At 40.9% G+C, this 10,939-nt stretch overlaps 1 pseudogene; it reads right to left on the bottom strand.

The window, feature by feature from the left end:
• LOC102857921 overlaps positions 1-4,555 on the bottom strand; it is a 7,119-nt pseudogene extending 2,564 nt beyond the window's left edge.
• Positions 4,556-10,939: the final 6,384 nt, after the last annotated feature.

Genomic DNA, 10,939 nt, shown 5'->3' with positions numbered 1-10,939 from the left:
TCCTGCATCTCTGACGGATTCTCTCCAAAAATATTGATCAGAGTCAGGTTCCCAAGTCCAATGACAAAGGTTGCTAACTCATTGTCTCTGTTCTGGGATGTGTTGCTGAGTTCTGGTGCACGAAGTCCTTCTGTGTCCACAACCAGCATATAGTCAAAGCCAAGTTCCTCTGTGAACGTGTTCTCCACTTTCAGGAGCTGCATGTAGGCCCCTCGGGTGCACCTGCCAGCACTGACAGTGAACTGTAACCCAAAGAGGGCATTCAGCAAGGTGGACTTCCCCGAGCTCTGCAGGCCAAGGGTAGAGAGAACAAACAGCTTTTTGTCTCCAATTTTCTCAGAAATCTTGTCAAAAACAGCTGCCACCCATTTCAGAGCCACATAAGACGCGTCCCCATCCATCAGCTCAATAGGAGCCCCAGATATCATGAGATCTGCAGCAATTTGGGGAAGGGGGAGGAAAAGGGGATCTCTTGTGGAAGAAGCTTCTTCCAGCGCTTCGTATATCTGTCCAACTTCCCTGAGAATGTGCTCAATTCCCAAGGAGCAGTCATTAATCCTTGTGGACATGGTGTCTAGCTTTTTCTGCCACTCACTGGATATGTTGTTCTTTGTTTCCTTTTGCTTTTCTGTTTCCAAAAGTGACCATAAAGAGCTTTGCTCCTCATACAATTTTTCCAAATACCCTGTGGTTGTATTATTCATAAACACATTCAGCCATTGTAGGAAATAAAGTTTAGAGTGAGTTTCAGATTGTTCTTGGAGAATTTCTAGGACATTTCGCATAAAATCTTTTAGAGGAAAGGCTTTGCACAACTGCCAATGCCTTATTCTTTTTTTCTCTGCCTCAGTCTCACTCTTGTGCTGTTCAATGCTCCTATTTCCCTTTTCTCTCAGATGGTAGAGTTCTTTGTCCTTCTTACACCAAAGGTGCCATAGCTCTCCTTGAAGGGGTAATACATTTTCCTTCATCTTTGATAACTCCATTTCTCCCAAGAGCGCAATCAGAGCCTGTGCCTTCTCTTTGGCCTCCTGACAATCCCTCTGGTCTTCATCTACTAGGAATCCTTGCTCTCGGGCAACCTGAGCACAGTCCTCTAAGCTGTGAATTGTGTCAGATCCTTGTAGCAAACGTCTGATAGTACTTGTGAGCTCTTGTGTTAAATCTGCTTCATTTCTGTTTTTGATCCCAATCCTCACTTTCTGGCTGGCTTTATTGACCACGGTTTTTTCTTTGTCATCCAGCAAACAGATCAGGGGTTTTGATGACTGGCACAAGTCACGAACTATTTTTCGGTTTTCATTATTGCTGTCAGTAGTTGACATGAGGACCACCATAAGAGAAGAGACTTCCCGCAGGAAAGCGAGCTGTCGTTCGTGTTGCTTTGCATCTCCGTGGAGGTTGGTGAAGGTCACACACTTGTCAAATCTCTCCTCCTCTTCCCCGCCTGGACAGAACCAGCAGATTTCCACCACACCATCCATCAAGAGACAGTCTTTGCTGCTTCCTGGGCAGTGTCGGTGAAAAAAGACATCGTGCTTGTGTTTACTGATGAGGGAGTTCATGATCTGAGACTTGGAAGCAGAGAAGTCATTTCCAACTCGAATGAAGGACACCATGGGGGTAGGTACACGGCACATCTGTTGATTCTTGTAATTGTGCTTTTCTTTGGCTGATTCCCCTCCTTGCTGCCAGCTCCTTCTGATTTGACTGAGAGACCAGAGAGAGAATTCAGTTTGGGAAGTGCAGGGATGTGGTACCACAAGAGGAAGGGCAAACTGACAAATGGAAAGTTTGTCCAAAATGTATTGCCTGGCCAAGTCATCTGCACAGTGATAAATTGCCATCTGAATATCCATTGGATGAACGTGTTTCCTTGCATTATTGCTTCCTTTAGTGGCTGATGTACTAGTGGAATTTTCATTGTCTTCATAATCTTCATATGGGTCAAACACCTCATTTTCTTTGCTTGCATCAGTTGGACGATCTAGATAATTTCTGTAATCACTGTTTTTGAAGACCAGGTATCTCAGGTTATAATCAAGCATCAGCAGCTTTTGCAAGAAAAAGAAAGAAAGCTCACACTCTGAGCTGGGCTGGGTGTTAAACACAGAGTCCTTGAAAATCAAATGGAAGTTAGCTCTGCCCATCCTTTTCGGGTAGTACTGTTCTAGGCCTAGACGCTGAAGCAAGTCCAAGAAGGGTCCATTTTCTATCACATTTGTGTTGTTATTTTCATCTTCATTTTGCCCCTGGGGCTGTTTTATTCCATGGAAGATACTTTCTAGTTGTTTTGCCACCTCATCCATCTGCAAGGATGGTACAGTGTCTTCATACTTGTCCTCGACGAGCAATTCCAAGTCTTTTTCTAGGTTTTCCCAGTCATGATCTGCCCCAGGTTTGGTGAGGACATGTGCAACTTCTTTAGAGAACACTTGTTCCATATGATGTCTCATTAGTTCTAAGCGTTGTGTTTTCTTCTCTGGAGAAATGTCCTTAAATCCTACTGTGGCTGTCAGCCCTGTGAGCACCAGGAAAGCCTGAGCTCTGTAGCTGCACGTTTCCTTCAGCTCCTGGTATGTGTCATGGGCCTTGTGCAGTTCATTCAGCAGGTATTGTATCTCATCCCATCCCAGTGGATGCTGAAAAGACTGGGTTTCTGTATTATAGCCAGCACCAGCTGAGATGCAAAGTAGCAAGACATGGGATTCTGTCTGTTGTGTTTCCTGCAGGTTTTCCAAGAAGGAGTTGAGAGACAAGGTGACATCATAAGTGACATTTCTTCGCACTTGCTCCATCGTTTTCGAGCACTCAGATTTGGCTTTCATTTCCATGAGGACATTCCGTTTCTCAGTTAGGAGTTTAATTAATTCAGATAATTGTGAGATGTTTACTTGCTCCTGGTGTGTCTCCGTTTGGAAGATCCACTGCATGATGGAGTGAGCCTGAGGAAAGTTTTTTACTTTGTAGATGTGAGGGTCCAGAAGAGTTTGCAACTGAGACTTAATAAATTTGGTGTTATGAGAAGAAGACTCTTTGCAAAAGTTGGCAGTATTTACTAGAAAGTTTTGCAAGTTCTGATTCGAAAGGCATACCTTAATCCAAAGGTCATAAGTTTTCAGTTTTTCACTTAGCATTTGCATGAAATTCATTAATTTTTTCAGCTGCTCTTCAGGATCAGAGACCTCCCAGGATTTCACATCCTCTAGGAACAGCTTAGCCTCCTGGTCGGCACTGATCAGTTCCTCTCCATCTTGGATCTGGGCAGGGAGGCCCGTCAGAGCAGTGTAGCTGTCTTTCAGGCAGCTGGCCACCTGAAGTGGATCTTTAAAATCACTTCTGTGACTGGAGAAGATGATGTCCCAAATGGGCACCAGCTGGAGTTCTCGATCAATGACACACCAGGTCTGATTATTGGTAACAAGCCCAACTTTCCACTGGGTAAGACCATCTGCTTCTGGTGGGCCACCTCTATGGGCTACAGACAATTGGACTTTTGTTTGAGTATTTTGGATGTTGGTGCTCTGAGAGAGTATTTTTGAATTAGCGTCTGAACTATTGACATCTGCAGCAATTTTTACTCCACAGCCACTGTAGCTGGCTCTTATGAAAATGTCCAGGGCCTCTGCTGACTGCTTCTTCACTTCCTCCAATTGCTCCCTTTGGAAACCTTCTGAAACAGCCTTCCACCAGTAGATTCCACCCAGGTGAAGAGGGCCCTTGTTAGCATGAGAGCCAAACCTGTGGAAGAAGGCCTCTGTTCTGTCCCTTAGCAAGAGAGTGTCTGAGGCGTTAGATTGTCCCAGAAGGTCTTCAATGCATTTTAACTCCTGGAGAGCAGCCTTGGAGAACTGAAGCTGGTCCATGTTAAAGTGACAGGAGGCTAGAGGGACATAGCAGAACTTGGTTGTACAAAAATAAGAGGGCTCAGAGCGTGACTGTTGACGTTCCTGGGATTCTGAAAGTTGACTATGATTCATACCTGCGTCCATGCTGTATCCCCACCCTTCTGCCATCACTGAGCCTGTTACATTGAAGCCCAAATTCTCTATCGTCTGCATGAATTTATATTCTGCCTGAGATGATGAAAATTCCTTTGTTTCCATTCGGGTGTCATGTTTAGGACCAAAGATTGAGAAATCCTTGGGAAGACTGAGTAGCTCCTCTCTCTTCTCTATCAGATCCCACTGGGTTTTGGTTTTGTAGATCCCCTGCAGGGCCAGTCCCCCAGATGCCCATCTCACTAGATCCCCATCAGAGAGGCTTTCTCTGTGGGACTGTGTCTCCTTCATGAGGTGGACTTGTCTCTGCATGCTTTCGGGACTTCCCTTTGAGGCTTTTCAGAGGCTAGCCAGTACTCTTTGGGGCCTTTGTGGGTCTCTCCTGCCCACCTGAGCGCTTCTTTTCTCCTCACTGTCTTTTCCTGTCACTGTCTTCCTTCTGAGATCAAATCTTTCAGTTCTTGCTCTGCCTGCTTTTGCTTCTTCTGAGGCTCCTGTAAAGTTGAAAAGCTATTTGAGTGGGACAGAATAAGCAGTTTTTCCAGGGTCTTCATTTATTTTCCAAAAATGTTGTGCCTAGAACTTCAGCTTCAGGAGGTCTTTTTCTTCAGGTGCTCGGTCACAAATCACACACAGTTGCTCCCACAGTTTGGGTAACCAGTACGCAGTAGTGAGCCTCACTTCTCTCAGAATTTCCTGGAGATCGTTTATTCCCTTTTTCTTTAGAGCAGGTTTTCATCCAGGCTCAACTCTTCTGTATCCACGCTGTTGGGAGAACAATTGATTAGTTAGTCTGTCAGCTCATGGCCAAATGGTAGTGGCTGTCATAAGGATGCAAAACTCTGAGGCTTTCTCATTTCCTCTTTTCATTGTCAAAATACATACAATTTATTCATGCTTTACCTTTTTAGTTTTATTTTCATTGTGATTCGAGACAAAGTTTAAAAAACTCAAATTTATTCCCATTATGTCAGAACCGACTTAAAACTGAACCTCCTTTGGTTTTCAGAGGGTGTAAATCCCAGGAAAGTAGGCTTATGGGATAGCAGCACAACCAGATACGGAGCGCACCACCAGAACTCCCTAAAGTGTGCAAGGAAAATTAATTAATTTTTCGCTCAACCATACATCCATTATTTTATCTATAACACTTATTTTAATTACTCTTTTCTCACTTTACCCCCTAAATTTTATATCTGTTGATCGATCCTGTTCTACATCCCTGCCTCTTCCTTTCCTTGGTTAGACAATGCTGGTCATCCCCTCATTCTGTGTTGCCTTCAATTTTATCAATTTTATCCGTCTGAATATGTGCCTATTATCTGTTTACTTATGTTACTGTGCTCTCCTTTCTTTCTGATCCTGATAATCACCTAAGCATTATTTCATTCTTGTATAAGCTTTCTTTAGCCTTATAGGAGTATTTTTATTAAATATTTGCCTTTTTTATGACTGACTTATTTCACTTAGGATAATGTCCTTTAGATTCATCCATGTTATGCAGTGCATTTGGAATTATTTGTTGCTGTGTTAACTAAAAAAATTCATTCCTATATAATTGGAACAAGTTCCTAATGTCATTGTTGTATATCATCAAGTCATCAAGAAAACAAAGATTCTTACCAGTGGGCCAATTGGCAGCATCATGATGGATGGTGAAGAGACTGAGATTGTCAACAGCTTTAGTTTGCTTGGCTCTACAATCAACACTCTCAGTACCAGCAGGTAGGAAATTAAAAGACGAATTGCATTGGAAAAGTCTGCTATCAGAAACTTCTCCAAGGTATTGAGGAGCAATCATGTCAGTCTGGAGACTAAGGTGTGCCTGATATAGGCCATGATCTTTGCAATTACTTGCTATGCATGAAAGAGCTGTACAATGACTAGGGATCATGGAAGGAGATGTGTGTATGGAGTGAGGTGTGGGTCTTGCTTGAGTCTTTTGCAGATATTTGTGTGAGAGTTGATTCTTCTGAGCTTTTGTGCTGTAGAAGAGTACTGAATATACCAAGGATTGCTAGGAGAACAAACAAGTTCATCCTAGAGAAGGTGAGGTCAGGCTACTCCTTGGAGGCAAGGATTCTAAAGCTTCATCTGACATACTTTGGACATGTTGCAAGGTGGGATCAGTCCTTGGAGAGGGACATCATGCTTGGGAGGGTGGAGGGACAGCACAGGAAAGGAAGACCCTCTCTGAGATGGACTGATTCTGTCAGGGGTAATGGGGATAGGTATGTTAGACACAATAAGATTGGCGAGAGATAGAGCAGGGTTTAGGGCTGTTGTACATAGGGTCACTATGAGTCACGAGTGACTCAACAGGCACATAACAACAACAGCAACAACAATGACAACAACAAAATCAAGTCAGAACCAACCCAAAGCTGAGATTCTACAGCGAATTTTCAGAAGTAAATAAATTGCGTGGGAGAATATTGTCTTTCTCCTGTGAAGTCGTGGGTGGATTTGAACTGTGCTCCTTTGGCATGGCACTGCAGCTTCTTATCAGTAGGCCCCCAGAAGTCCTAATAATGATATATTATACTCAATTGTGTGAACATACTATAATTTATTTATCCATTTGTCCACTGATAGATTGTTGGGTCATTTTCTTTTTATTTTAAATAGTGCTTCAATGAAGTTGGGTGTGAATATATTTGCTTAGGACTCAGCCCTTATATTTTAGGATATTTATTTAGTAATGATATTTCTGGATCAAATGATATTTCTATTTCTACATTTATAAGGAATCAGAAAGTGCATACACCTTTGAGTGTTCCAATCACTTCACAGCCTTGTACCATTTGTTATTTTACTGTCTTATTGAATTTTGCTATTGTTACTATGGTGAGATGATATCTTATTGTTGTTTTGTATATCCTTCTCTCTGGGGAGACTCTGGTAGCTTAGTATATAGAGAATGTCTCTGCTAATCAAAGGTAGTGCCTCTTTGGCAGTTTGAAAGCACCAGTGAAAATGAATAGGATAGTGGGAAAATTGGGGGAATGGAAGTGAAGGCAGAAGAAAGATTAATTTGGGACTCAACAAGATGGCATAAAAATAGATACAGATCCATAGTAGTTAATTCTAAAAAAATCAATTTATATTAATGACTTTATGAAACACAGTGTAAGCGCAAGATTATATAAAACACAATGTATATGAATGAAATATAAGGTAAATAAACTATTACATGAAGATACAAAAGAGAGGGATGGAGGGTCAGAAAAGAGGAATATGATCACTGGAATGGTGGAGGTTGTTGTTGGGGAGTTAGAGTGTGGAGAGGTTCTGTGGGGTCTTGGGGTGACAGTGTGCTAATAGATACAGATAGGTGGTAGTTAATTGTGTGAAGTACAGTATGTATGAAATATTGTGTGGAGCATAAATGTGCACGAAAGAAGCGTAGTACATAAGGGTGGTTTTGTGCTAGTCAATTAAAAAAAGTAGAAGGGTTGAAAAAAAATGTACACCATAAATGAACACTGCATATCATAGATTTAGAAAGTGTGTACTCCTCATTTGGCCAGTACATGATTTGAAGTACTAAAAGGGAAGATATGTCCTGGAGATAAGCTTGTTAAAAGTAGAATATGATAAGTAGGAGTTGGAGCTTAGTTGAGGGGAAAGATTTAGACCCACTTAGTACTATGAGAAGATTGCATTTGAATGGATTTGTGGACTCACATTGGACTTTTTATTTATTGAAAATGTTCACATATAAAAGAAAGGCAAACAAGAAAATTGAGAAGAAAAAAGAAAGAAATTGTAATTTTAAAACTGGAACAAGCTGCCTGGCTTCTGAGACTGGGTAAAGCTGGTACACATCAGCTTGAGGTTGGAGTATTATGGTGTCCAAAAACCTTGAAAATTAGATTTTCTAATCAATAGTGTTAGCCCACATTGGGAAAATGGTCTCCAGCTACATTAACCGCAGACATACAGTCTTGCAAATCAGCAACAGTTGTGAACCAATATAAAAGAGCGCTTTGCACACTGCAAAAGATGATTGTGAAGAGAGAGTGAAGTGACTGTGGCATTGCTGTGAAGAATTTGTGGTAAGGTGTAACCAGAGGAAACCTGTAGATGGAGCCACAGCTAAAGGTTCTCTGGCTGGATGATTGAAAGAAAGGCTAATTTGTAACTGCTCTGAGAAGTTTGCTGGATGACTGAGGAAACCAGTGGTGCATTTGTTCTGCTGAACTGAACTTGGACTTTCACTAGTTAAGGAATTGTGCCTTGTTAATCTGGTTTGGGACTGCTGAATTGAACCTCAACTTGTTTTGCGTGATATTGTTTGCCTTCCCCACTTTCCTGTCTATTTCCCTAACAAACCCCACAACTGTGAGAAAGGACTGTGAATCAGGTCACAACAATCATTGGACCAAATGATTCATAGAAGTAAGAGCAAGAGCATAGAAGGATGGCATGTTTGACCATTTAGCTATTTGTTTGTTACTATGGATCTTGTTATATTGACAGAGACAGTTCCTTTTTTATGAATTGAGTAGAAGTCAGACTGGGCACACATACGTTGCTTCTACTTCTTAAATGATTGGTGTCAGAAGTGGAGTTCATTGCTCCAGACTCATAAAAATATTGCTTGGCTATTATTAAGATAAAAATAAAAGTTGAGAAGCAACTTAATAGCCTGAAATTAAGGGTAGAGAATGAAGATGAAATGGAAGATTTCTTTAAAAGTCATGTATGATGCTCCCCCCCAGCTTTCTGTGTCATAATGTTGAGATATAAAAATAATTCTGAGGGATATGTAATGTTAATATATACTGTAAAAATGACTAAGACTTTTGTTGCTTTAATACTAAGAAATATTGTAAAAATGATTAATGCTTTTCTTGATTTAACTATACTGGATCTTGTTACATTGAGATGTAGATTCTGGACAGTACGATATACTTGATAGATAGTGATTTATTCCTCAGCATAGCAATGTTAATGAATATTGTTATAATGTTATAATGATGGGACATATTATAATTTATAAGAAAAATGTAAGCAAGCTGGATATTAATTGAATATTAAAAAAGGGAAGATTTGCCCTAAAAGAATGCTTGTTGTAGGTAGTAGAATTTGACCAAGTGTGGAGCTTAGCCCAAGAAAGATTAAGCCTCACCCAGTTCTCTGAAGAGTGTTACATTTGAAAGAAGACAAGTAAAAAAAGAGAGAATTTACCAATGAAATAAGCCAAGGTAAAGCTGATGCCTATCAGAACCCCCTTTCAAGGGCTTGTTATTAAAGGAAGCGGAGAAATATGTTTAGCTTGTGATGACCATCTGGGTCTACTTGAAAAAAGTAAGAGGGAAGCATCAGAACTCCCTTTCCAGAACTTAACGTTAAAAGAAGTTGGAAAGTATGTTTAACTTGTGGTGGCCACCTGGGTCCCCTTGATGAGTACAAGTGGGAAATATGCAGTAATGAAGTGACAGTTTCAACATGTTCCTTCAGCACTGTCTACCTAGCATGATGAACAGATTAGTGAGAAAGGGCTTCTGGTTTGTGGAGTAGGGACTCCTGATTATCCCTGACGTCCTGACTTAGCCTATGTGGGGTTAGGATTGAGTGAAGGGACAAGCTGGGAGGAAACAGAGGAAGAAGGGTGGACTCCTGAGATGTGGCTTATGCCCATTTGGACCTAGGTTGGTTATGTGCTGACTAGAACACAACCAGATGATGAAAAGGCATTTCATTCTGTGAGCTGACTACTTTTACCTCATGGTTTGCTCTGGACTGGACCTTGAATGCTCCAAGACTGAATTATAATAATAGAAAATTCTTTAGAGAAAAAGACATGCTTGTTTACTCAGAGTACTGGTTTGAAATGAGTGGGCAAATCAGAAATGTTCTAAAATGGAAGGATTTAGACATAACAAGTAAAGCAGCTACCTTGCGTATTTCCATGAATACAGTTGATGGTAAATGGAAGTTTGATCTTGCAGATAATGAAAGATAATAGCTAGAAAAGCCAGGAGGTGGTCTTTGGTGTCAGAAACTTTAAAAAATTGGCTTTTCTATGCATTGCATTAACCCCTGTTGGTGACATGGTCTCCAGCTACCTTAATTGCAAGCACATGGTCTTGCAAATAAAATAACTGTGGAAAGAAATTACTTAGCTATCATACCAAGAGTATAGTACATTATATACTTTTTCATGATGTCCCTTTCTAAAGAATAGCCTCTCATGCCCAAAGTATGTGAGTCAAAGATTCCCCATTCTTGCCTCCAAGGAGCATTCTGACTGCACTTCCCCAAGACATATCTGTTTGTTCTTTTGGAGGTCCACGGGATAATTATTCAGCACTCTTCTCCAACACAGCAACTCAAAACCATCAATTCTTATTCGGTCATTTTTATTCATTGTCCAACTCTCAGACACATAGCATGTGATTGAAAAAATCCTGATATGAAATAGTGCACCTTGGTCTTCAAAGTGATATCATTGTTCCTCAGTAATTTGGAGAGTTCCTTCACTGTGGTCTTGCCAAATGCAATACCTCTCTTTATCTCCTGACTGCTGGACCAAAAGTGTTGATTTTAGATCCAAGTGAGAGAATATCATTGATAATTTCCATTTTTTTTCATTCTGGGAAAGGTGGAAGGACATTAAATGACACAATGACAACAGCAATGGGCTAAAGTGTGTCTGAGATGGTAAGACCGGCAAGAGGGTAGGACAGAATTCAGATCTATTTTTCATAGGGTCTCTATGGATTGTACTCAACTCAATGACAACTAACAACAACATCAGCAACATATACTTTTGAATCTACAGATGTTTAGAAAAATAAAAACTGTGGAATAATGACCTAGTGTCAAGAAGCTATGTGACAATCCTGAAAGCAGGTGGTTTGAGGCCACCAGTTGTCCTGGAGAGGGTGAAACCAAGTTGCTTTTTGGAGGCAAGGGTTTTGAGACTCCAT

Source organism: Elephantulus edwardii, unplaced genomic scaffold, assembly GCF_000299155.1.
Source record: "Elephantulus edwardii isolate Elephantulus edwardi_28Jun2011 unplaced genomic scaffold, EleEdw1.0 scaffold00044, whole genome shotgun sequence".
In the NCBI taxonomy this organism is placed as follows: Eukaryota; Metazoa; Chordata; class Mammalia; order Macroscelidea; family Macroscelididae; genus Elephantulus; species Elephantulus edwardii.
This window is presented reverse-complemented; position numbering and strand designations above follow the sequence as displayed.